This window comes from Phacochoerus africanus, chromosome 6 (assembly GCF_016906955.1).
Source record: "Phacochoerus africanus isolate WHEZ1 chromosome 6, ROS_Pafr_v1, whole genome shotgun sequence".
Lineage (NCBI taxonomy): Eukaryota > Metazoa > Chordata > Mammalia > Artiodactyla > Suidae > Phacochoerus > Phacochoerus africanus.
Genome location: NC_062549.1, coordinates 128834705 through 128859725, shown reverse-complemented (window position 1 = coordinate 128859725; position 25021 = coordinate 128834705). Strand labels below are relative to the sequence as shown.

General features: G+C 45.2%; 1 long non-coding RNA gene across 1 annotated transcript; it reads left to right on the top strand.

The window, feature by feature from the left end:
* The first annotated feature begins 771 nt into the window (after positions 1-771).
* Positions 772-15618, top strand: LOC125128964 (uncharacterized). Its single transcript, XR_007135362.1, has 3 exons — positions 772-1218; positions 9380-10129; positions 14575-15618. It is a non-coding gene; the product is annotated as an uncharacterized LOC125128964 (long non-coding RNA).
* Positions 15619-25021: the final 9403 nt, after the last annotated feature.

The following is a 25021-nucleotide window of genomic DNA, read 5'->3' as shown; positions in this document are numbered from 1 at the left end:
GAAAGAGCTGCTTGCTTTAAGATGGGCGCCTCTGAATTCTCCAGAATGCAGGCCCCGGTCAGGTGTGGGGGACCCAGTCCTCTCGCGGGCAGATCCTCGGGGAAGGAAGGCTCATGGTTGACCTCTTGAGGGCCCCGCGCTGAGGTCCGTGTCTCTAAACGCTGTCCCACCCTCGGATCAGCTGTCCCCTGGGCCAGCGCTCCCTCGGTGCCCCCAACACTTCCCTCTCTCTTTCGGCGGACACGTGGGCGGGGACGGCGGAGCTGCGCTGGGGAGGAAGGGAGTCTGAGAGCCTCCCCACCTGGGAAAATGCTAATTCCTGTTTTTTAAGAAAATAGGCTAAGAAAAGGCTCAAGGGAGTGTAGGACATCAAAGAACTCGCTTAAAACAACTTTTTCGGATGATTTAAATGAAAATGAGGCAGACATATATGGATTAAATTTTCCCTTTAAAGCAGCCTGAGGTTTAAAGATTACGGGGAAGAGCGATGGAGGTGAAATGCAGGGGGTGGTTATCATCAGAGCTTCCCCCCCCAACTTGGGACCGAGCGCCTGCGCCCACGATGGGCTCCCGTGCAGCCCGACCCGGTGGCCCCCACGCCCCCACGCGCGCCACGTGCCCGGGACCGGTCCCTTCCCAGCGGATGATGTATGCGGCTTGCCAGGCGAGAAGTAGGCCAGGCCAGCCTTGAAAGCACTTCGGTTGGGTTGTTTTTGCTCATGAAGGACACGTCGTCCTGTAATTATTCTGTCATTGCTTAAAAGGTGAAATCTTAGCAGGGCTGTGCTTTATGCGTTGCTGGCAGGGTTGCTGTCAGCGCTGGCCTCGGCGCTGGAATCCCCGCTCCCGGTGGCTTCAATGAGGAGCCAAGAGGACCCGGACATTTGAAAATGTGGTAAAGAATCTAGAGCAGGGAGTATTCGCCGGGGAGGACGCAGAGAAGATTCAGAAAAATCCCTAACAGCATTCCTCTTTCTCTCCCGCCTCTCAAAACACCTACAAAATAACTTCTGTCATTAACTTTTGCTTCTCTTTCTCTCTCTGTCGACCAACAAGTATAATTTTGAATCTGTCTGTGATAACAGACTAGAGTAGGGTAAAAATAGCTAATGTTTAACTCAGGCACAAAATGAAAAACCTCCAGCTCCAACCAGGGTAAATGTTAACGTTAGGGTTTAATACTTCGGAAAATCTGGAGGAGATTCCGGCATTGATCAGGTGAGTTATTTGTTCCCTATATTTCTGATAAAGCTTGCACGGTTGGTAAATTAAAAGGAAAAGCTCGAGAGCCTCAAATAATCAGAATTTGACCCTTTCAAAGATCAAATGCAAGAGAAATGTACCTTTTTTCCCACCTCAAAATTAGTCTTTCAGTTTGCAAGGTCCAGCCCTGTGAAATGTTACAGGGCATTTCTGGGCCAAGTCAGAGTGAACAGGTAGCAGGCTGTCGTCAGCCGAAGCATGGCGTTTTAATTTCAGGAATTGTAAAAAGTCTTGCCTTCTCTAAGTCCACAGGAAAGTCAGATTGGTAGGTGAAGTGTCTGTGCAGGATATGGCTTTGTACGATTATGAAAGCAGAAGTCTAGCCTCTGCCTGTGGTGCAGGCAGTTACTTCCTGGTGAGTTTTCAAGGGTGAGCCTCTTCCGAGGTTCTTAAGCTGTGGTCTGAGCACAGCTCCGTATTCATTTAGACCGGCCCATAGCAACCCAAACACGGATGATGCTATCAGTTCCCTGCCCTCTGCCTGCCATGGCACTTCCATATCAAGCTTCTCTTTCTTCTTACCCCTGACCTCCATGGTACTGCTCAGAAATCTCTCTAAACTTGGACTTTTGGAAATATGACCTGAAACAATTATGGAGACCAAAGCCGAGATTCAGCCAGTGGGCACTGGCTCAGAGCTATGGTGTGGCTTGCGTTTGGGGTCCTTTCAGATTGTTTGTGGCGGCAGCTTTGGGGTTCGGTGGTCTTGCCAAACTGATTGTTACCTATTTTAAATATGACCCTTGACTGTCCTATTACCATTGAGATGTCACTACCTCTCAGTAAACACCACCACGGACTTAGTTCGGGCCCTTGTCATATTTTGCAGAGACTGTTGCATTAAGCCAGATATGGCATGAGATCAGCTGGGTTCATTACAGAATATAGTCGTGCTGAGACCGGCCTGGGTAGGCAAGGCTGCCCAGTAAGGCTTTATTGTTACAAGAGATTTAAAACCTTCAAGAAAAATAGAAAAAGATTCAGGGACCATAGACACAAAGAAAGAAGTTTTGGTTCCAGAAAGATGGGCTAATGTCAGGGAAAAGAGGTGACGCTGAAGACAACGGCATGTCTGTACTCAAGTGTCCCTGGCCAGCCTCTTAGGCTTTGGTCTGAGTCTCAGGGGGCTGCAGATGAGAAACAAAAGTAAATTTCAGCTCCGACTCCCCAGGACATGGAAGGAGAGCATTGGGCAACGTTGTTTCAGCAGCTTCTGCAGCCAGGGGAGGAGGTGTCTTTGCAGACCCCTCGGTTCCATCAGTGGTCTTGGTGCAGATGCCAGTGGATGGCCCAGGAACAGCAGCCTCAGCTCCTTGACTGTGCATTAGCCACAAAATAGCCCTTTGGACACTGCCCACCCCTGGGGCATGGCCACAGGAAGCTGGTGTTCTCATGTATCCACTCACGGATGCCACACAGATTTACTGAGTACCTCCTATATTCCAAGAACTAAGGGTTATGGATACAGCAGTAAACACAACATACCTACCTTTGTGACCATTAAGTACAAGGAGAAACCTAGTTTCTATCCCAACTGAACATACATACGTATGTACGCACACAGCCGTACACATTGAAAGAGAGTTTCATGAAACAACAGCGCTAATCCTTGCCATGAAAAGCACGCTGGTGTTTTCTACATTCTATGACATTTTCTATTAGATCATATTTTACATTCTTTTGTTTAAAAAAGTACGATTGTGGAGTTCCCGTCGTGGCGCAGTGGTTAACGAATCCGACTAGGAACCATGAGGTTGCGGGTTCGGTCCCTGCCCTTGCTCAGTGGGTTAACGATCCGGCATTGCCGTGAGCTGTGGTGTAGGTGGCAGACGCGGCTCGGATCCCGCGTTGCTGTGGCTCTGGCGTAGGCCGGTGGCTACAGCTCCGATTGAACCCCTAGCCTGGGAACCTCCATATGCCGCGGGAGCGGCCCAAGAAATAGCAACAACAACAACAACAAAAAAAAGACAAAAAGACAAAAAAAAAAGTACAACTGTTAGTCCTATTAAACTGATGAACGGCCCCTAGTGGATCCGACCCACAGCATAAAAAACACTTCTGAATAGGAATTCCAGTTGTTTTCTCTAGTGTTTATTAAGCCTTTACTATATCCTAGGTGCTGTTCTGTGTCCTTTACATACACTAACTTATTTCGTCTTCATAACTTGACTGCCTTCACTCAGCTAGTAAGCGAAGGGGGCAGAATTTTGTTCCAGGCACTCTTGCTCCGGATCCCGCGCACTTAAACATGGAGAAAGCGAGTAACCCGCGTGGCCAAAGGGACTAGATCTTGTAGGAGACGAGTCTGAGGGAGGGACGCCCTCATCTATTTAGGAAAAAAGGATTAGAGGAAGTGGTTTGTGAGCAGTCGGAGAAATAAGGCCTTGTCACTGTTGCTGCGAAGCTGTTTTTACTTTCAGGCTGTTACGGCCTGGAAAGTACGGTCTCATTTCACCTCTGCTTCTGCTGGACCTGCATGCTCTCAGTGCAGATCTGGTGTTTTCATCCTCTGACTTCAGAACTTTCAGTCGCTCTTCATGGACACCTTGTTAAAATCCTTGCCTTGGCATGGAGTGTGTGTCCCTTTCCACCCCACCAAACTGGTACTCAGCCTCCATTCCCGTCACTCCCCAATTAGCAGTTACATCACAAACAGGCGTTAGTATCTGGCAGTCACCAAAGAGATCATGGCCTTGCCTGCCTCTGTGCTTTGGTACATGCTCCCTGCCTTGCCTGGGAGCCCCTTCTCATCTTCATTTTCTGTGAAGTCAGTTCCTTGATCAGAAGCAATGCTCTATGGAATCCTGTGATGGTAGGTAAAGCACTCTGTACCTCCCCAGATGGTATTTGTGACAGAGCATTGTGTGCCGGCAAATCTGTCCACAGAATAAGTGCCCATTCCACTAAGAAGGAAGCATTGCCTCTCCCATGATAAAATCAGCCCAATGCAGTCAATCAGGTAGCTGGTGGATAACCCTAGAGAATCATTCTATACCAGGGTCTCTGCTGCTGGCACATTGGGCACGTAGCAGTGGTTGAGCTGGTCAGTGGTGCGAAATGCAAGTTCTGTGTTTCAGAGCCCGTGTGTAACCCACATCCTTGCCTCCATGGCCACTTGGTTCATGAGTCCCTTGGGCAATGATAGGGGTGGCTGGGGAAAGGAGGGTGTTGGCATCCCCGGGATGGGTCGTCCTTTTCACTTGGTTAATAAAACCCTCTTCTGCTATATAGTCACCCGTGGGTGAATATCCACATAGAACAAAACCGTCTTCATATTTTGTGTGCATTCAGAGATGTCTACTGCCATACCTCTTCACCAGATTTCCTTGTTGCCAGTTTTCAATCATGTTCCTTCTAAGTCCCTAACAATCCAGCCAAACCGCTGGTCACAGTCCATGAATCTGTATAGACTCTTACCTCTTGCCATTTCTCCTTCCGGTGCATCTCCAGGTGTCCTGTGTCAAGATCTGCCCACTGATAGGATTGTTCCTTTTCCCTCCTGTCCTTCAAGGATGGCCCAGAAAGGGACTATAGTGCTGCAGCCGTTCCCCTCTGGGTGGTGTCCGAATGTCATGCAGAAACACCTGTAACATATATGTGTATGTGCACATATGATTCAACCTCGTGCATAAAAAAAAAAGTTCACGCAAAAAAAAATCTAAAGTATCAGGTTTTGAACAATTGAGTTGAATCTTGTGAAGGAGCTAAAGTTAATTGCGTATCATTGAACCCCTACATTACAAAAGGCATAGTACGTATAGTGTATTTCTCAGTATGTTCAACACAGCCACTTTTTCTCTACTGCTGAGCTAGACCGTCTCTTTGATTGAGCATCAGATAATATAATTAGCTGTCCAGACTAGTATCTAGAATCCATGCTATATGATTCACATGCTATGACGTCAAACACCAGAGAAACAGTGACAGAACCAGGTGCTCAACATGTGAGCAGCAAGTGAGACCTTACGGCAGACGAGCACATCCATAGCTTTCCCCTCTAACTCCAGACAAATACGTACAAACATACATACATATGTACAAACATACATACATACGTACATACATACATACACATGCAAGCCGACCAGCCAGGCAGCCCAAGGTGAGGCTTATTTTCAAAATCAGTGTTTGAACTCTGCTTCAACCATAAAAACTATTCATTGAACCCCTGTTCTTTTCCAGAAACATAATAGGTTCTGAAGATCTATGGCTGGGCATATCTTGTCACTGTCGATAGTTCTTCATCAAAGACAAAACACACAGATTTGCTCTTAAGGGGCTTGCCTTCTGAAAGGTTTTAAGGCTAATTACTGACAGTGTTTACTAAAGCTCATATAAACTTAATTCATCTATATCTATATAGTTTATATCTATAAATCTATATCTATCTACAATCTATATTTATATCTATACATAATAAATAAATTATGCATAAAAATCACATAACCTTAACTCTATGTATATAGTCTAATCTATATATAATAAAAGTTATACATGCAAATCTTCATAAATTAATGATAAAAGACAAACATTTCCTCTGTCTTGCTGATAGTATAGCTCAGAAAAATAACATAAGGAATACCAAACAGGATGTATTGTATGCAAAACAATGAGACTACTGTTTTTCCATATATTAGCCACTTAATAGTTACAGAAAACCTATAGTTATTATTACTGCCATTAAACAGATGAGACAATTGAGTCATAAATAAATTACTGAACCAATGTCCCCCAGACTAGTTTAAGGTAGAGGTGGGATTTCTGTTTGAGTCTCAATCTCCCATGTGAAGTTCATATAAGGAAACAGCTAATGAACGCTTCATCGCCTCCTCAGTGAAAACGTGATGAGTTGATCCCTGTACTTCGTGATCCCCCACAATTTATGTGGCTTAAACTATAAAAAGTGCGGAGTTCAAGTTTCTGCTTCTTTATTGCCTGGTTATGTGACCTTGGCAAAGTTGTGTAACCTCTCGCCATCCTCAATAACGTCTCGGTAAATGGGTTAAAAGGTAAGTAGCTTATGTTATTGGCAAATGCTTAGATATTCAAGTGTTTTATAAATTGAAATATTGAATCCAAATGTAAAATGAATTCTCTCTGCTTTCTGTGCAACGTCACAAGAACTACATAAATGAAAGTTCAAAATTCTGTTATCGGTATTTTATCCAAGATTTATCATCATCCTCATTCCAAAACATAAAAGCAAAAGAAACCAACTCAAGAAAATCATCAGTTCCTGCGAGAATGTGATGGGAGAGTTAAAAAGACCCGTATCTGAAAGGCAGAGGGTGGGCACCCACGCAGACCAGCTAAGCGGTGTCAGCAAAGTCATTTAATCTCCTCGAGCCTCGCTTTCCTCCTTATAAAACTATGGGCTGTGCTAAGAAATCTCCAGGTGCCTCAGAGGTCTGACATTCTATCAGTGGAACCTTCAGGATGCTCTGATTTGACCACTGCTTTTCACTTACTCTGACCAGACTGGAGAATCTTACAAAATCTTTCCCTCAATTGATCTGGCTACATTTTAGCCTCAGAAACTCTAAAGATGATGTGTGCTTTGGTCTGCTTTTCTGAATTGAATTGACCTCTCAGCTTTGTAAAATGTATCTTTCATTGACTTCAATACCACCACTTAATCCCTGGAAATTAATCGAGGGAACTTGAGTTTGAATTTCCCTGGTGTTCCTGGTGTATGGAAAATCTTGTTACTTACATCTCACTTTTGTGTGTTACACTGCAATTTTTAAGAGATCATCGTAGAAATCTCGCCTGTCTGTTAACTCTCTCTCAAAATCCAGATGGGTTTATGTCTTAAACTGCTAAGAACCCTACCCAGTCAGACAAATTATCAAGTATATGGACTAGAGTCGGACACAAACTCATTTTATGTGATGGAGGCAAGAAAAGCATAAAGATTTCCATTTTGAGAGTAAAACTGCCAGGGTGAATTACTTGAAATGCAGTTCAACATGATGAAATGCCATAAATTATACTGAACATTTCTTTGTGTAGGTATTCGGCTCTGTATGCTTTTATTGATAAAGCAGAAACCCCCACCCCCACCACCCCACCCCGCCTTTTTTTTCACTGGGACTAACAAGTACGTTATCCTGGAAAAGGACTTGACCTCTCTTAGCTGACTGCAGCATTTGTGCCAAATTCCTATTGTCGTATGCTAATTTTAGCAGAAAAAAAAAATATTCCACCTGGCAGGGTCTGCCTGGTACCCTCACCTGCCTTGGGTCCTTTTGGTCTCTTCTGTAAGGGGAGCTCAAAAGAGCAAGCCATTGCCACTCAAGTTAAAGGCAGGAACCAAGGTGAGAGGCAAGGATGTTCAGATACAACGTAACAAATCTGCTGCTTCATAAAGATGCTTTTTCAAACAAAAGCCTGGCAGAGCTCAGGCAGCAGAACAGAAGGTAATACGAAGTTCTATCAGGCTGCGCTGGAAGCTCGAGAAGCCTGCTGGACCATTCCCCACACACTTTCCCCCAACTGGCCGTGCGTCTTGGCAGCCCGTCTTCTGCTTTGGTTCTGCCATTTGAGTCTCAGGAACTTGCTAGAGTATACAACAGTTAAAAAAAAAAAAAAAATCACGGCTTTTAAGTTCCATATGCTTAAGCAGCGTCTTCGGGACTGACCAGACACATTCCAAAGAGACCTGTTTGAAAGCTTGGACAAAACCTCTGCCGAATCAGAGAGGAAAGAGCCTCCGTTCCCTTTGCATGAGTCACTCGGTGAAAGATTAAATCCTAATGAGCTCCTTTCCACAGGCGGCACACCCAGGCTTTGCCTCGCATACCTACGATTTCTCAATATTTCGGCCCGCGTGTGTGCACTCAGATGCTGATGGGTATCGTCTTTCCAGAAACCATTAACCAGGGTATTAACTGTAATAACTTAGGAGGTTAAGGAATGAGGCCCAACAGGGGGCCATTGGGCGTTGCTGGGCAGGCAGTTGCTCAGCCGCGTGTGAAAGGGCACAGCGATGAAACTTCCTTGTCCCCAAACGGAACGAGAGGAGAGGCCAGACCACCGGCTTTGTGTTCGGGCTGCTCTTCTCTGCCACTCGTTCCTCTGTGTCTCTGCCAAGTCAGGTCGCAGCAGGGAGTGCTGCTGGCCTCGTTGAGTTCATCCTTAACTGTAGTCTCTGTGATGGAGCTGGAGTTTTGTCCTCGAGACATCCGCATGGAGACAGGGGCTCCTGATCCCTTTGCCAGGCCCTGGGGACCATCACAAAAGGACAGCTACACTCACTGGAGCCAGGGCACACCTGCACGCCAGCCCGCCCTACCGCTGGGCAGCGGGGGAGAGGGCATTGTGGGGCCTGCATTTCTAGGACTTCAGAGTCTATGCCTAGGCATCTTTCTTCTGCTGTGGTTCTGAAATTATGTTTCATTCATATTCAGTGACTGCTTTGCCTTATGAAAAGATTTTCTTTTTTTTTTTACCTCTTATTTTTCTCACCTGTCTCTTGGGACTTTCATGACCCTTGAGATTGAGAAGACAAAAAGGTAAAGAAACTGTAAGAGACACAAAACTTGAGATAAAGGGAAGAAGGCAGTGAAGCAGAGAGAAAATAAATCCGGGCAGCGATAGGATTGAATTTGAATTTCAATTAATGAATTTAAAAAGAAGTGTTAATTTGAAATGAGCCATGTATACCCCGCCACAGTCATAGCTCAGTGTTAGGTGATGGTGACTTAAGAAGATCCTAAGACACGCTCTCACTTTAAAAGGCTGATATCGTAGTGAGGGGAAACGGATCAATAATATTTTACGTTATCTGTGCCCAGCTTTGAGTGACACTCAGACAGTCTGGGTCATTTTTCATCTACTACTATTCCCACTTGCAGATAAAGAATCTGGGGCTCAGAAAAATTAAGTCACTTTGCCCACCATCGCAGAGCTGACGACGAAGCAATCCCAGAAACAAGTATAGATCTTCTAAACTCAGGGATGCTATTTCTTAGGATTATGCTTTCGAGGTTGGCCAAGGACACAAACCCTAATAATTCCAGCAGATTGGGGGGAAAAAGAGAGCTAAAAGAGAGGTTGGAAAAAGTTATTTGGGAGAACAAAATCAGGAATGATTCATTTTAAATTGTTTCATTAGGAAGAGACTTGTCGATCTATGGCTGTTTCAACGCATTCAAGATGTGACTCTGAGTCTCGAGTGTCCGCTTAAGGTGGTTGTTTGGTGGTGGTTTCAGGAACCGAGACGGCAGCTCAACCTTTCTGATGCAGGGTAAAAGCCTCAGGCTCTGTAAACTTAATCCCCAGCACACTCTGTTTCGTGGGCAGTGGGAGAGCACTGGCTGGCTACCTGCCCCTGAAGTGAACGGCCTGTAAAATCAAAGAACAGGAACCAACAGAATGTGGCACCAGGACCATGAGAACTTGCAGAAGCAGGCTCAGTGCGCAAGGCTGGCTGCTCCTGCTGCTTCTGCCATGCGGGCTGGGACACCCTTTACCTCATCCATGTTGCAGCGCCAACTAAATAGTGCTCTGTAAATGTTTTCAAAGAAGTTAGTGAGTTTAAACAACGTCAGTGGACCGGGAGAGAGACGGCTGCCTCATAGACTCTGCCATGAACTGCCCCCCCGCCTTTTTTGGCTCACTCTTCCATCTTGTATCTCGGACCTTCCTTATGTTTGATTTGAAACATATCCAGGAGTTCCCTGGCAGCCTAGCGGTCAAGGATTCAGTGATGTCACTGTTGTGAGTCTGATCCCTGGCCCAGGAAGGTCCACATGCTGTGTGCATGGCTACAAACAAAGAAGAGCAACAAGCATGTCCTTCAGTGGAGACTCCACCTAAGATAAGCTCAGCGTTTGTTTCATCTCTACTCCCAAGTAACAGCTAAGTAAGTATATGTGATAAAGGGTCTGTTCCATAATTGATGTTTGACCGCTGACGCCTTTCAATTCCTACCCCTTGCCCCTATCTTTTTTCTGGAGCTCATAAGAAAGCCTATGTGTTCTGTCTTTGGGGGCCAACGGGAAGCTCAAACCATGCAAATGTGGTCCATGCAAGAGAACGCTTACGCTAAACCCAGCTCATAACTATCGTAAACCCACAGCCATTCACCCTCCCTGCTCTCAAGGCATGTTTGGACCTGCTTGGGAACCTGTTCTGCTCTCCCCCGAAAGCCTCACTGTATGAGTAGTAAATCTTTTTCATATCCTCTTGGTGTTACATGCAGCAGCACTAATTCCAACATCAGAACTAAATTTGTACTGGGGGTGGATGCATTCTGTCTTTGAGAAGTGACACAACGATCCGTGTGCTAAGCAGGGTATCTAGGCAATGACTTTGGCCACCAGGGGTATTTCTTTTCTTGCTAAATGGCCCTTCCGCCTGCTGATGAACACGTCTTTCTAGCTGGGTAGCTGCCTGTTGGCAAGCTTGCACGTTGAACTGTGCTTCTTTGAAGCGCATTTGCTGGATTCTTCTGAACCTAAGGTGAAAGTTTTGAAAACTGGCATTTAAGGGCGGGCACATGGGGTTGCGGTCCCCTGTAGAGCAGCACTGGACTGAGTGCTTAACACAGGCCTGTCTGAATGTCTCAGGTTGAATCACCTGTCTTGATTCCAGTGTAAGCCACGACTGATGCTAGGACAAAGGGGACCTCTTACCTTGTGACTTTGCAGTTTGTGTTTCAGTCGGGTATCGGTTCCCATTCTGGATCTCTCAGGGGAGAGACTGATGTCCTGTGCAGAACACAGGCCCATTGGGTGACCCCCTGGCAGAGTGGACACCATATGGCATATGCAGAGGTCCACACTCCTAAGAGCCAGTGTCTCACTAGGACCCTAAAAAAGGCTTTTCCCACTGCTGTTAACTGTGCCTCTGTCAGAAAAAAAAAAAAAAACTTATACTCAAGGTTATAGGAATAGCACCTATGACAACCCTGTGGCACAGTTAGAGAGTTTATTCAACTGTGACCATGGGGGAGAACCCAAACCCTGATGGTAGTACCATGAAACCCCCCAGAGGAAAAAATTTATAGATTTATAAATTTATAAGCAGGATGGAGAGGACCTCCCTGGAGTATAACCAGTAACCATAAATAAATAAATAGATTTTTAAAACCCTGATATATGGTAAGGAAACAAAATCTGACCCAAAGATCCAGATGTTGACCCAACTGGAAATTCAAATTTACTAAAAGCATTTATACAACAAAAAGACGGAAGGTTTTTGTGCCTCTGTAACTTAGATCCTGACTTAATGTCCACTAAGATGAATCCATTGGCAAAATTTCAGGGACTTAATCATTACTGGGGCTCGACTTATAGTTTTACCTGGATATTCCACTGAATTTAAACACAGTATCACCTTAACCTCAGGGGATTTATTGAATGTAAAATAGAGCACTGACTGATATAACACATCTTACCCATTAGAACTATGGCTTTGCTTAAATCTCCCATGGCCATATCACTCGTGGCCCTAAAATATCCCAGGATGGGCACAGATGCTCTGACCCAATGATAACAAATTAAGATTAAGTCTTTGGCACTTATAATTTTGCCTTGACAAAAAACCCAAGGGACACCCTCGCCTTCCTCCCCTTGATTAAAATATTTAAAACACTCAATATAAATTAAAGGGGCTTTCAAGGATTGAAACCTACAACACAACCCCTATTTAGATGAAGGGCAATTGTTTCCACTTTTTTTTTTCTATTTAAAAATCCAATTTTTCCTGTTTTTAACCTGGAAAGAATGAATAGCACCCTATGAAGGATTATAGCAGTTTGATGCTGTGGTCTTTATATTCAGTATTATTGAAATTTCTGACTCCGCAAAACCAGAAGTTGATAAGTCCTTTTCAGTCATGGATTTGGTTAAGTCTTTTCTGTGCCTGTTTCGACAGCCTCTCAATCACAAGTTGCCTTCACCTTCAGAGGGAACCAGGACACCTTTACCTGCCTACCACACTCCTTTGGTGGTGGCAGAAAGCTCAAACCATGCAAGCCAGGGATCATGTAAGGAAATCCGCAGCTCCGTCTTTAACTGCAGAACCATCATGAGGTAGTCACCATTCCATCTGCTCTTGGGTCATGTTCAGAATGGCTCAAGAGTCTGCCTTCTCCATTAAGCCTCGTTCAGTGATTAACACTGTAATTAGTATAACGTGTCACATACTTTTTGTGTATGTGTGTCACCGTTAGTCATGCTCTGTGAGCTGAATGCTGGGAAGAGAGCCCATCCATCTCTGCAGGGCAGTGACAACAGCAGACAGTTCTAGTTGATGACTGCTTGGTTTCAACATACTGAAAGCATTACTCTACTATCTTTTGGTTTTTTGTGTTGCTAACAATAATTCTGCTGTCATTATAATTTTATTCCTTCACTGTTTTTCATTCTCTCTGGCTGCTTTCAGAAGTTTTTAAAAAACTTTGAAATTTCACTATGGTATATCTAAGTGTGAACTGAATTATATTTATCATGTTTTGAGACTACTAGTACTTCATGAACCCGACAATTCACATTCATATCAACTTTGGAAGAATTTCTCAATTATCGTTTTATGTTTCATTTTATCATATTGTCTCTTCTTCATTCCCTCTGTTCTTTTCTCCTGGACCCCTTTGGAATATATGTTTGACTTTTTAATTTGATCTTCTATGGCTCTTAAACTCTCCTCCATATTATCCTTCTCTTTATCTTTCTACGCTACATTATAAGGATAATTTCCAGAGATCTATCTTCCTGTTTCCTAATTCTCTCTTTAGCTAGATCTAACCTTTGTTTAAATAGATTGATAGATTTATATTTGCAATGACTGTATTTAAAATTTGTATGTGTTCTATTTCCTTTCTTTCAATAGCTGATGAGGCTTTTTTATAGTATATTCTCTTATTATGTTCTCATAGCTTTTAAAAATATTTAGTTATTTTAAACACAAATATTTTACAGCATCTAAATTTCTTATGTGAAGATGGAATGTGTAATCCTGTTTTCTGTATGTGGTCATTACTGTTTACAATGAATTATTTTCTAACATGAAATTCTTTGTAAATTCTAAATCGGGAGCTCATTTTGAGTGAAATGTACCTATGAGAATCATATTCAACATGTTGTGCATCTACCCTCCATTAATGTTTTGTGTTTGCTTGTACACAGTATCCCAGCTCTGGTTTATGACATGTAAATGTATTATTGAGAGGGGTCCTTCTTCACATTGATATTATAAATTTGAAAGCACCCCTACCTAAGAAAAGCTTTAGGTTAAAAGTATAAAGTGTGCATTTTTTTCCACATTAGAGTTTACATTTATACAGAAAAGCATACTTGTCATTTTCCTATATAAGTGGGCAGGATTTTAAAATTTATGCCATCTGCTCCCAGATTTATAAATGACATCTGAGTTATAATGCCTCCCTTTTGGGGCCTTTAGGTGTTCCCCTTTATTCTTTCATTGCTAAGACTAGCTCCCCTTACTGCGAGCACTTAAGTATCAACTCCAGCTCATTACACTACTGCTCGGTTTCCCATTTTTGAACCATGAGGTTTTCCCTGACTTCCTTGTGATCCCAGATCACATGGGATCACACATGAAAAAATGCATGATATATATTTTTTTTTCTAAAATTTCTCGTTGTTTCATTGCTGGGAGTGTTTTCAAGCTCTCTGGTCTATTATTGCTTAGAAATGGAAGTCCCTTGAAAAGCATTTTCTCTCTTTGCTCTGTAGTATGTACCTTGTGTGCTTTGAAACTGGACAGCATGAGAACATGGAATACATCAAGTTACCCAGGTGTCTGGGTGCCTTCGGTGGAAATAAAGGAGTAGTATTTCTACACATTGGCCTACACCGTTTATGGCACAATTTCTCTGATGCAAGATGGAGAGTAGCTGTGTTGTGTCGGTATATGTCCCCACTTATCCAAAATGCATATTTATTTGTGTACATAAATGGATACCTATACAGACATAGAGATTTCACTTTGGAAATCACTGTGGTTCAGCTTCTGATTCTCTAGCCCAGCTGTGTTTCTTAATTACTTCTCCTGAGGGGTGGCACTCACCATAGTGCTCAAAGCAGCCTGGGCACAGAGTTGACAAAATTTATTTCTCTTACAGCCCCAGTGAAGTGGAAGCTGATAACCCCAGCCCAAACCACCGCCCCCCCACCCTGTATTTTGTGTGCTACTAATTAGACTAAAGACCCAGTGCTCCTAGGTAATGCTTTTCCTCCAGTGCCCAGGTTCCTCAACTGAGTTCTTTATTAGTTTCTGCCCACTGTCTAGAAAATGCCTGTAGCTTTGCCCTGAGTCTGAACCTGCTCTGCTCTGTTCCAGGTGGTGTCTTGCCCTGGCCACAGAACACCTGCCCAATTGCAGGTGTGAGGATGGAGGTACCACAACCATCACCACACCTCTTGAAAAACTCTCCCAAGTATGGGTCACTTTGGATTCTCTGTCTACATAAGCTGACCATTCACCTGGGACCCTGGGTCTCCTCCTGGGAACGTCGGTCTGTCATGTTTTCTAAATTGTCTCTGCTAGCCATGTGCTTTAGACAGCATGCCTTGCATGTGCTTTCGATGTCCGTGTTCATGAGAGATGTTGTAAGGGCTTACAACCGAGTTTTCAGATAAGTCACTACAAACTATTTGTAGTGGTTTATATATATACATATTTTACAAACAAAACACAGACATAGAAGATAAGCTGCCAAAATATTCATTTGGGCTAATAATCCTGATATTTACCTGCAAGCTTGCCTCAGCTCTTAGTCCTTAAAATAGAGATAAGACCTCCTCGACCTCTGAGTTTTTATTTTCATAATAACGTCATAGGTCATCATTTCCAGGATTGCTGTTGTGATGAGTGTCCGGTTCTTATTCTCTCACCAATGCATTTAAAGTAACTATGCAAACTCTACAATAAAACTCGGCCACTTGAAAGGTACAGTCTCAAAACGCATATTCTCGATATTTTAGTAATAGGACAGAATTCTCATTTCAGTCCTCTATGTGCGTGGCAACAAGGTGAGATGAAAAGCGCTCATGCAATTAGTGAATGAGGGACTAGGACCAATTAGAATACGCACAAGGTGCCAACAAGGGTTAAAGAGAATGAGGGATGATTTGCAGGTTGCAGGGGGAAGAGTACAAACAGGAAGACCTGGTGGGCAAGGGAGGCCTGAAAGGCCTGGGGGCCATTTCCAATTACCAAGACAGAGGAGCTGGGCAAACACTTCTAAACCCCTAGAAAGAACAATGACTCTGCCGCAGGGAAGGGAGGCCCTTTTTAGCAGGGGGGTGGGGGTCAGTATTTGGAGTTAGAATTTGGTGGAGTCTTCTGGCAGACGTTTATTCAACTGAATCTTGTAAAATTTATTTCTGGAATTTAGAATTGGAAAGTTGGATGTAACAGAATAGTTAAGCAAAGAGAAAAAAAAAACTATGTAAAATATACCAATAGCAAAAATATGAAGTCAAGTCTTATATAACTTTTAAAACATTAATCTTATTTTTTCCTCAGGAAATGATTATAATTCTATCCATAACCATAAGAAAGATTCATTTGAAATTTAAAAAACCTTCACATGCTCAAATTATTCTTAATAATCTGGAGATAGAATGTGTTTTGTGGGAGTCAGAAGTGAAAATAAAGTATAGAAAAGTCTGCCACCAAGTAGAAAAGCAGCCGAGGCCTATTTTTGTATGAAGTCTTAATATCTCCTAAGCAGCCTCCATAAAAGAAACATGTATCTTAAAGTGTTTGTCTTATTCAAACATATTAGTCGTGTTCAATGTATTTTAAAATATCACCATCTCTACTTCAAAACTATGATGTTGAAAAACTTTGCTAATTTCCACTTCCCTAATCTGCAAGCCCCCCATTCTCACAAAGAACCCCCAGTCTCACGTCACTTCGCAGCAAAGATTTAATAGCTGAGAGCTCTATCATGTTCTCACATTACTAAGACTTCATTATTTTTACATGCCACACGGCAGGACAGTTACTAATATACTATTAAGTATTATCATAAATAATTAAAAGGCAACTACACTTGACAAAATGAAAGAACAAAGTGTATTCTGTGTTGCAGTCAACTCGTGTGTATGTTGGCAAGAGCGCGCTCAGCACATGGTTTAAAAATAGAAAATCAATTACTAAGCGCAACCTCAGTCGGACTGCAATGGGCCTCCTTCTCATTAGTGTGAGTTAGTGAGGTCTTTTTCTGGCTCGTACCTGCCAATTAAATCATATAGTCATTATATCATTATCACTGTTAAATTGGAAAAAAGAATTAAGCACCAATAAAGCCCTGTCTTGGTGCCAGCCTGTCCCACATAGCCACGCCTCTCACCCCGGTGGATGGGAAGACCCAGCACTTTTCCCACTCGCTCCCCTGCCCCCCGTGCTCCGAGGTAAGGATTTACTCTCCTATTAATTGGTCGTCATCTATTTAGCAGCACACGCCACGGGGCCAGCCCTGCATGGATGATGTTCAGGAGATGCGAGTGGAAGGAATGATTTTGCCTTCAAGGAGCTCACAGTATAATTTGGGAAACGAGCTTCCCGTAGAAGGAAAAAAAAAAAAAAAAAAAAAAGGAGGAGCCAGGATCCGAACACATATAATGAAATGAAGTTTTCAATTGTGTGGCTGTCACTCCTGAGCTGCCTGTTAGATGACGCCAGATCCAGAAAAACCTCCCAGATCTTAGGAGCCTGGAGTAAACGTTGGGCATCCATGCTTGGTGGGGATTCTGCCCTGGCTCGGTGAAAAGTGGCCCATTTATGCAGCTTTCAGGGAATCCACACACTGTAACGGGACCGCTCTCACCAGCCCACACTCACCTTGAGGATGGGGCTGACGCATCCACAGCACTCACGCGCACACCCGCCCCCCCCAGAGTGTGGGCACAGAAGGTGATGGGCAGCACGGCGCCAGGTGGGCTGAACCGCACAGGGCCAGGGCGTCTGGCTCATGGGGGTGAAGCAGAGTTCCGTCCTCAGCCCCAGGACGATGGAAAGCTCTGAACCAGACCAAACAGCTCCGAGAGGACTCACTCAGGTTTTGAAAGGAGCCCCTCCGTCACCACTGCGCTGAAGAGCAAAGAAAATGAATGCAGGGAGCTCAGATAATGTGAAATAAACATTTCGTTAAGTGAGGAGGGGCGGCCAAAATTAACATGTGTTTTGTGGTGTGATTTACCCCAATCTGGGTAATAGCCAGGGTTTCTTGGCCAGTAACATGCGAGTGTGGTTATTGCTCTGCTGGTACGACTCAGCCCATTCTTTCCGCAAGTAAACAACTTACATTCTACTGCTATCACTGCTGATAATTTGATAGTCTAGAGAGTCCATGCTGAGTTAGAAGCCGGGGTAGATATTGAGGTAAATTAGAAATGTATTGAAAAACGTTGTACTTGGTCCTTTAGCAGGTGGCTCTGCTGAGGTGTTCCAAATGGAACGCATGCTTTTCGAAATCTCTTATTAGTTGCTAATCTTGCGAGGTGGGCTGTCCAAATTGCTGGATTTTTAAAGAGCGACGTGCCACCCCCTTTGCTGGGAAACATGAAGTTGTGCGATCACTGTGCAAGGAAACAGGATTAGTTGGAGCCTTTAGGATTCCCAGGGTAAACTGGGGTTACCTGGGGTTTAGATGTGGCTCTGGGCTGGGAGGAGAGTAAGGCGGTAGCATGAAGTTTTCACAGGTTCCAGCTAATTCTACGTGGACTTGGCAGGAGCAGTGGTTTTCTCCTCATGCTCCTCTCCCTGCTTGAAGGCGCTCCGTGGCTCTTCCTTGCTCCTTGGACGGCTTCCAGAGCTTTCATAGGGTCTGCCAATCCCTGCCCGGACGAGCTGCCTCCCGCCAACCACTCCAGCTTCATTTCACCCCTTTCTCTGCAGGCGTTCAGGTAAGTTCCTGACCTGCGTGCTTCTCCCTTTGACAAAGGATATTTGACCTCTCTCCACACTCTGCTTGGAATGCCCCTACCCTGTTCCCATGCCCACATCCACCTCTCGCTGTTCAACGGATTCCTACAGTGTCTTAACGTCTTCGTTCCGTAATTACTTTCTCAGGCAAGCCTGAGACCCTCTCACCATGACCTCCCGCCTGGACTCGGTACCACTGGCTCTTTGGGTGCCCACCTAGCACTAATAATTATCCTTCTCAGCAGTGACGCTTGTACTTTTAATTCATTAATTTACATCATCATTTGTCGGCTGCCTCCCTCTCATCAAACCGTGAGCTCTGTGCGGATGTGAGAGTCCGTTTCTGGGCCACAGACCCATCCCTGGAGGCATGTGTACCTGACACATAGTAGGTGCTTGATAGACACTTTCGAATAAATAAGTGAATGAAGACACAATTCCGATGACCATCGGTTCCTTCGTCTTCTTGCCTCTCTGCCATCTCATAGCCACTTGCTGGAATGTGGATGTCCCCCTGCAGCCCACTTGGGGTCCCCTTCTCTCCGGGTGTGGTTGTAGTTGCTGCCATTGCCCCGCATGGACAAGCAGGTACAGGATGGTACCCGCCGAGGCAGAGGCTTAATTCCAGGCAGCCCTATAGAAACCGGGGCGGGGGGGGTGGGTAGGGGGGACTAGTTCAGCTCCCCAGGGAGAAGAGACAGTAAAACAGAAATGCAAAAGGGCCAAGAGGCCCTAAAGAGAGCTCTTGAGTTCAAGGCCTCTTGGCTCCTGCTCTGCCATTTGAACGTTACGAACCTACACTTAATTTTTCTGGCTAAAAAAGTGAAATTTAAAGGAGGCTGGCCTCAAGTTTAAAAAAGGGCAACTGAACTAAAACCCACGGACAATAAGACCCTCATTAATTCACTTAGAAGTTCATCTTTCAGGCCCTTCCCAGCGGGGTTTCTAGAAACGCAAGCAGCATAGATGCTCCTTAGGATTCAGGCGAAGCCTGGTGGTGCCCCCCTCCCCGCGCAGGTGGGGCTCATCCCTTCCTCAGCAGGAGAAAGGACCGAAGGGCACACAGCACCTTTGCACACCTGGTATTCCCCTTGAATTCGTTCTCACTGTCCTTTCCAGGAAAGCAGCCGCTGGGTCAGTGGGGCCAGGAAGCTTTGGGGACACGGGGAGAGGCGACAGGGACGGTGAGGCAGGGGCCCTGAGTGATGGTTACGCGGCCGGAGCTTTCCTCTGGCTTCTGGTTGCCACAGACACAGCCCTGGAAGGCTGACCGGCCATGTGGTCCCGGCCAGGGCCCAAAGGGACTGACTCCAGCAGCACCAGCTGGAGAAGCGCAAACGTGCCCTCTGAGGGGCAGCGGCAGAGCCGGCCAGGGACCTACTGCGGGACTTGTTTTTCGCCCTCTTTAAAGTTGCAATAAAATGGCAGAAAGGAGTTTTGAAGCCGCCTTTGAGCAATTTCACTGTCGATTCCCTTTGCCACAGAAGGGTAAAGTTGATAAACTGCTAAATAACCAACTTTTGTATATTTCATTGGAAAACTTTAAAATTTTAAATACTCCCTTTATAGCCCTGGTAAAGCATGACAGGGACTCGGGGGTGGCCTCGCTGTGCTCCTCTGGTGGGTGGATTTGAGCTGCTTGGTTAATAGCACGCTGAGGGACTGTCACTGGCCTGGCTTCCACCCCCAGCCCATGACTCACTGGCTGGAGACAGTTACTACTCCTGGGAAAGCCGCATGTTCATGTAATTCCAGGGAAGAGGCTGGGCCTGAGACAGAAGTGAAATCTAGTCTTTCAGAGTCGATTGGAGGAATAAATCATCCTTACGGGGAAAGACTCACACAGATGGAAGTGGATCCCAGATTGGGGTGGGAGGGACCCAACAATAGAATTATTTAACGCTCTGGAATATTCATGCGTTTTTTCCGAAGATGGTGATCCGGTCTTTGTCATCTTTGTTTTCCCAGGGTTTTGTGTGGTGCTTCGCACATAGCAGGTGCTCAATAAATTTGATTTGATGAGTAAGTAAAGGAACGAAGACGCAAAAGCGGAGTAGACCTTTCGTGGAGCTGTGCTCTACGATAGCTTCTTAGAATTTGTGTGAGGAAGCGTCACAAACTATGACTGAACAGAAATCTGTCATCTCAGTTCTCGAGGTTATAAATCTGAGATCAAAGGGTCAGCAGATTCTTGCTTCCTCTGAAGGCAGCAGAGAAGGACCTCTCTCAGGTCTCTCTTAGCTTCTGGGAGTTCTCTGGTTTTTGACAGTGTAACTCCAGTTCTTATACCGCAGTGTGTGTGTGTGTGTGTGTGTGTGTGTGTGTGTGTGTGTATAGGTCAGATTCCAAATGACTTCTTTATACAAGGCTATCAGACGTGCTGAGTTAGGGCCCCACCCTACGCCAGCACCACTTCATCTTACTTTCGTGAATTTCGTCTAAAGGAGATCTATTTCCGTGTAAGGTCCCCTTCTGATGTGCTGGAGGTTAAGGGTCCCGCATGCCAGTGGGGGTGAGGGCACACTTCAGAGCCTGGCACTTTTTCCTTTGTACACTCCCCGGTGGAATTCTACGAGGCAAATATTCAAAGAGCCCTCATTCGATAGGTACCTTCCTGCGAGTCCAGGGATGCGGGTTCTGGATTCAGCTCGGCCATTAACCACGTGTGACATAAACAGGACTTTCATCGCGGTTAACGGGGAGGCTGGGAAGTTTATCTTTAAGGTGCTTTTCAGCTTAAACTTTGAATAATGTGGTTTTTTAGCCATTCATTTGAACTACACTTCTTAGATGCTCCCTGCCCTATTGCTTCATATTTAGATTAGACTTTCGGAATTCTATAGTAATTCTACAGCAATGTTTCATTCAAGAATTCAAAAACTTGGGCTTCCTGCTGCCGAGGCCAATGTCCCGAACTCATAAAGCCAGGGAGCACGTCTGTTTCTCTTACCGCTGAATTTCAACAGCTAACATAGTGCCTGGCACTCAATACACAATAATAGTAAACGCTCAATAAATATGTGTTGAATAAATATTGAATGAATGAATGAATGTACTTATTTCAAAATTATTTCCATAAATTTGTCAGCCATGCTCAACTCCATGCATGTTTAAATCTTCTTCCCCCACTGTTCCCATTTCCCTCTAACTGCCAGCTCCAATCTAACTGAGAGGCTCAAAACCTCATGTCTAATACCTATAAATCAGTGGCTATCCATAGATAAAATAGTTGCATGGCATCTAAGGGACCATGTGGAATATCTGGAGGACCGTGAAGAAATCAAGATGTGGGTGACACAGCCACCACGTAAAACGTGGCGGGAAATGACCTTCGTAAATATCCTTCAGAGCAAAAATCTGGTGCAGAAAGTTAGCACCTCTTTAGGGAACTTCTTAAGAACTCTAGGGACCCGGCCCCGGTGCGTGCCGTAGACTATGTTATGTAGTCGGAGCGCCACGCGCATAGGAAATGAAGAGTACAGCAGGAGGTTGAGAACACAGGAAGCACTAATTTCCGTGTTGATGTGTGGGTCATCAGTGGCATTCACGGAGGGTACATGAGGAGAGTCAAGAGCAGCGCTCTGGGAAGTTCCCATCATGGCTCAGTGGTTAGCGAATCCGACTAGGAACCATGAGGTTGCGGGTTTGATCCCTGGCCTCGCTCCGTGGGTTAAGGATCCGGTGTTGCCGTGAGCTGTGGGGTAGGTCGAAGAGGAGGACTGGATCCCGCATTGCTCACTAACTTTGTATGAAATTGATTCCACTGGTCTACATTCATCAGGGTGAGGTTATCTCTCCACTTGACTTCCCCATGGTGGTCATAGGTCCACACTACATTCCTTTTTGTTTAAACCTCTTTGTGACTAGAGCATAAGAGTGTGAAGCTAGTTAGCCAGGGTGGGGAGTCTGGGTTATATTTCTGTAGGTAGAACTAACTTGTCTTTACCCTGTTCTTGCTACTGACTAATAGTCAGACCACGGATCCTAGTGCAACTTCTCACCCTCCGACCTCACTGTCAGCATGTGCTAACAGCCGTCTTTGATAACTTTGCCTTCCAGATTGTGGAGAAGCAACAACAGAAGATTGATCAGTTGCATTCACAAGTACAGGTGTGCTTGAGTCCTTGGGACATGGTGGGAAGGCCTTCATGGTGGAATTCTAGAATTCAGCCAACCCTTTTTTTCTCTGCTATGCAGTTTGCTCAAGTTAGGAGTACAAAGATGAGACTATAGTCTTGTTGCGAAGAGGTTTCAGCACAGTATTGTGAGAGTAATGTCCATATTACCCTGGGGGAGTATATTGCTGTGGCTCTGGTGTAGGCTGGTGGCTACAGCTCCGATTCGACCCCTAGCCTGGGAACCTCCATATGCCGCGGGAGCGGCCCCAGAAAAAGACCAAAAAAAAAAAAAAAAAAAAGAGCAGCACCCTGTGAATAGCATGATCTATAAACTTTTTTGTTATTATTATTTAAGGCCCCAAAGAGAGTCTTTTGTATCCTTTTCAGGGCTTTGATATTATTTCTTTAGTTTCAAGGCTTGAGGTTTCAACTTGCCCCAGCAAAACGGAGGCAGAAGTGTCATTTTTGCAGCTCCTGTGTCACACCTGGCTTAAACCAAGAGGCCTTCGTCCTGTCCCCCCATCCCACCCCCACCAACAGGACTTTTGGGGGTGGGGGGAGAGGCAGGAGTCGCTAAGAGCAATAACGAGCGGCGTTTACGAAGCAGTGTAATTCGTAGAGGATTTTAGTAACTGGAGGAGAATTTTAGGTTCGGGGAAGAGAACCCAAGGAGTGTTTCACTCCTCCTCCTATTCCCTCCTAACCCAAGCGACCCCTTGCTGGTCAAACAGCAGCGAGCCATTCGCCTGGAAGGGGGAACGGCGTGAAAACTCTTACAGGGTCAGCAGTGCCTTCATCTTACTGCACAGTAAGTGGAACAGGACTCTTCCGATGACAACGTTAGAAAATTATATCTAGTTTAATTTTTCTCCTACATCCTGGTTTCATTTATGAGACTGTTCAGTTCTCCAGGGCTGCAGTCAAAATCAGGAAAGCCTTTCTGCCAAAGAAGAAAAGGTTTCCATTTGACAGAAATACTGTTCGGAGTGATTGATTTAAAAGTGCTGAACTCATATTCAGGGTCTGAAATCCAGGAACCGCCAGCTGGGCTGGGATTCAGAATTACAGGGATGGAGAGAGTTTCTGAGTTGTGATGCATTAAGCAGCGGGGGCAATTGCTTTTCTCACCTGTCTCACAAGGAACGGAGGAAGGGAAACATTTAAGAAGTAAGAAAAGAAATCTCCGGGCTGTTGAGTGACTGCATCTTGCTCGGCTAGAGGCAGAATCACAGTTTGCATTTAGTAGGGAAACTTTGGCGAGAAATTTAATAAATCTTTTGGTAACTATGAATTGTTTGAAAGGGGAGCTGCGGGGAAGACAAAATAAATATGAGAGGAGGAAAACCATATAGACAGGTCACTTTCCTGAGGCTGGACCTCCTTAATATGTAGGGGTCTGAGCGAATAAGGGACCTATTTAAAACAAGCAAAGCAGTTCCAGGGTGTGAACTAAACGGGGTTGGTCTCCTGGAAAAAATACCTTCTGACTATCCTGCAAGAAACAGTAGGCGTGAACAATGGTGCGAGGCGATTAAGACATACGATGTTAACTTACTCTTTTAATTTGTGTACTGCGGTTTCTCAACAGATGGATTTATCAGCAGTTTGTTGTTTCTTCTTTTTTTTCTCCCCTACGCGTGCCGAGCTATTTCCTTGCATGCCATTTTAAATAAAAATATTTTTAAAGGGGACACCGTGGTAAAGGAGATGTATAAATAAGACGAGTGCTAATTACAGTGTCTGCAAAGAAGAGCTTCATTCTGCAAATCGCCGCCGCCGCACAACTGCTCACACCGGGGATGAGAGCTCCATCCTGGAGCTGCATCTTCTACGAAGTCACGGAGTGCAAATCTGGGCGATACATGATCAGAAGGAACTGTCCCGGGTAACTTGTACAGTGTTCACAAAATACATTAGTGAACAAATAAAGATTCTCCAATGGACGAGCTGGCAAAATACATCTCCCCCAAATACCTTCCTCTTTCGTGGGCGACAATGGCCAGGAAGGGGCAGCCCTCTGAACAGTGTGCCTGGTCTTAAGGAGACTAATGCTTGGAAAGGCATCTTAGTGCCCGATTCGAGAGCCTTGACATCGGCCACACCCCTGTGGCTGTCAGTGGGGACCCGCCTGTGGCCAAGACGCAGGATGAGGCTCGTCTCTCACCTTCTGGTCTCAAAGCGGCCAATCCCTTGAAATTCTCAGAGACCTAAATATCCATTTGTAGCCACAGACAGGAGTCTGCGGGTCTTCATTCTGAGTCGAAGTCACCCCACAAGCTCAAACATCGGAGAAGGATGATGACTTCCCTTAAAGGAGCGCTGGAAGAAGGACAATGCCAGTTCCTGCGGTCTCTTCGGCTGGGAGAGGTACACCCGAGTTCTGAGCCTGCTTGGCGGAGCCGACTTTGCAATGAACGTGACTCCCGTGGTGGCACGTATGACAGCTCTGCAGCCAGTGACCTTAGGTCTAGAGTCTGTGGTGTGGCTTTCAGGTCCTGATCCCCGCGGCTGTGCGCCTCGTCTAGGATTACGGCCCAGAAATTCCGAACAGAAGCAGTTCTACTGTTTCCTTGTGTCCTCCATCATCTCTGGCTCTTGTACAGCCTCTTACTCTTATTCCCTCTCCGAAGTTGTGTGCAGACTGCTTCTTCCTGGCCTTACGGTCACCCTCCTCTCGGAGAAAACGCCCGCAGTCCACCCTCCACGGCACACACTGAGCCCCCCTTTCTCGGCGA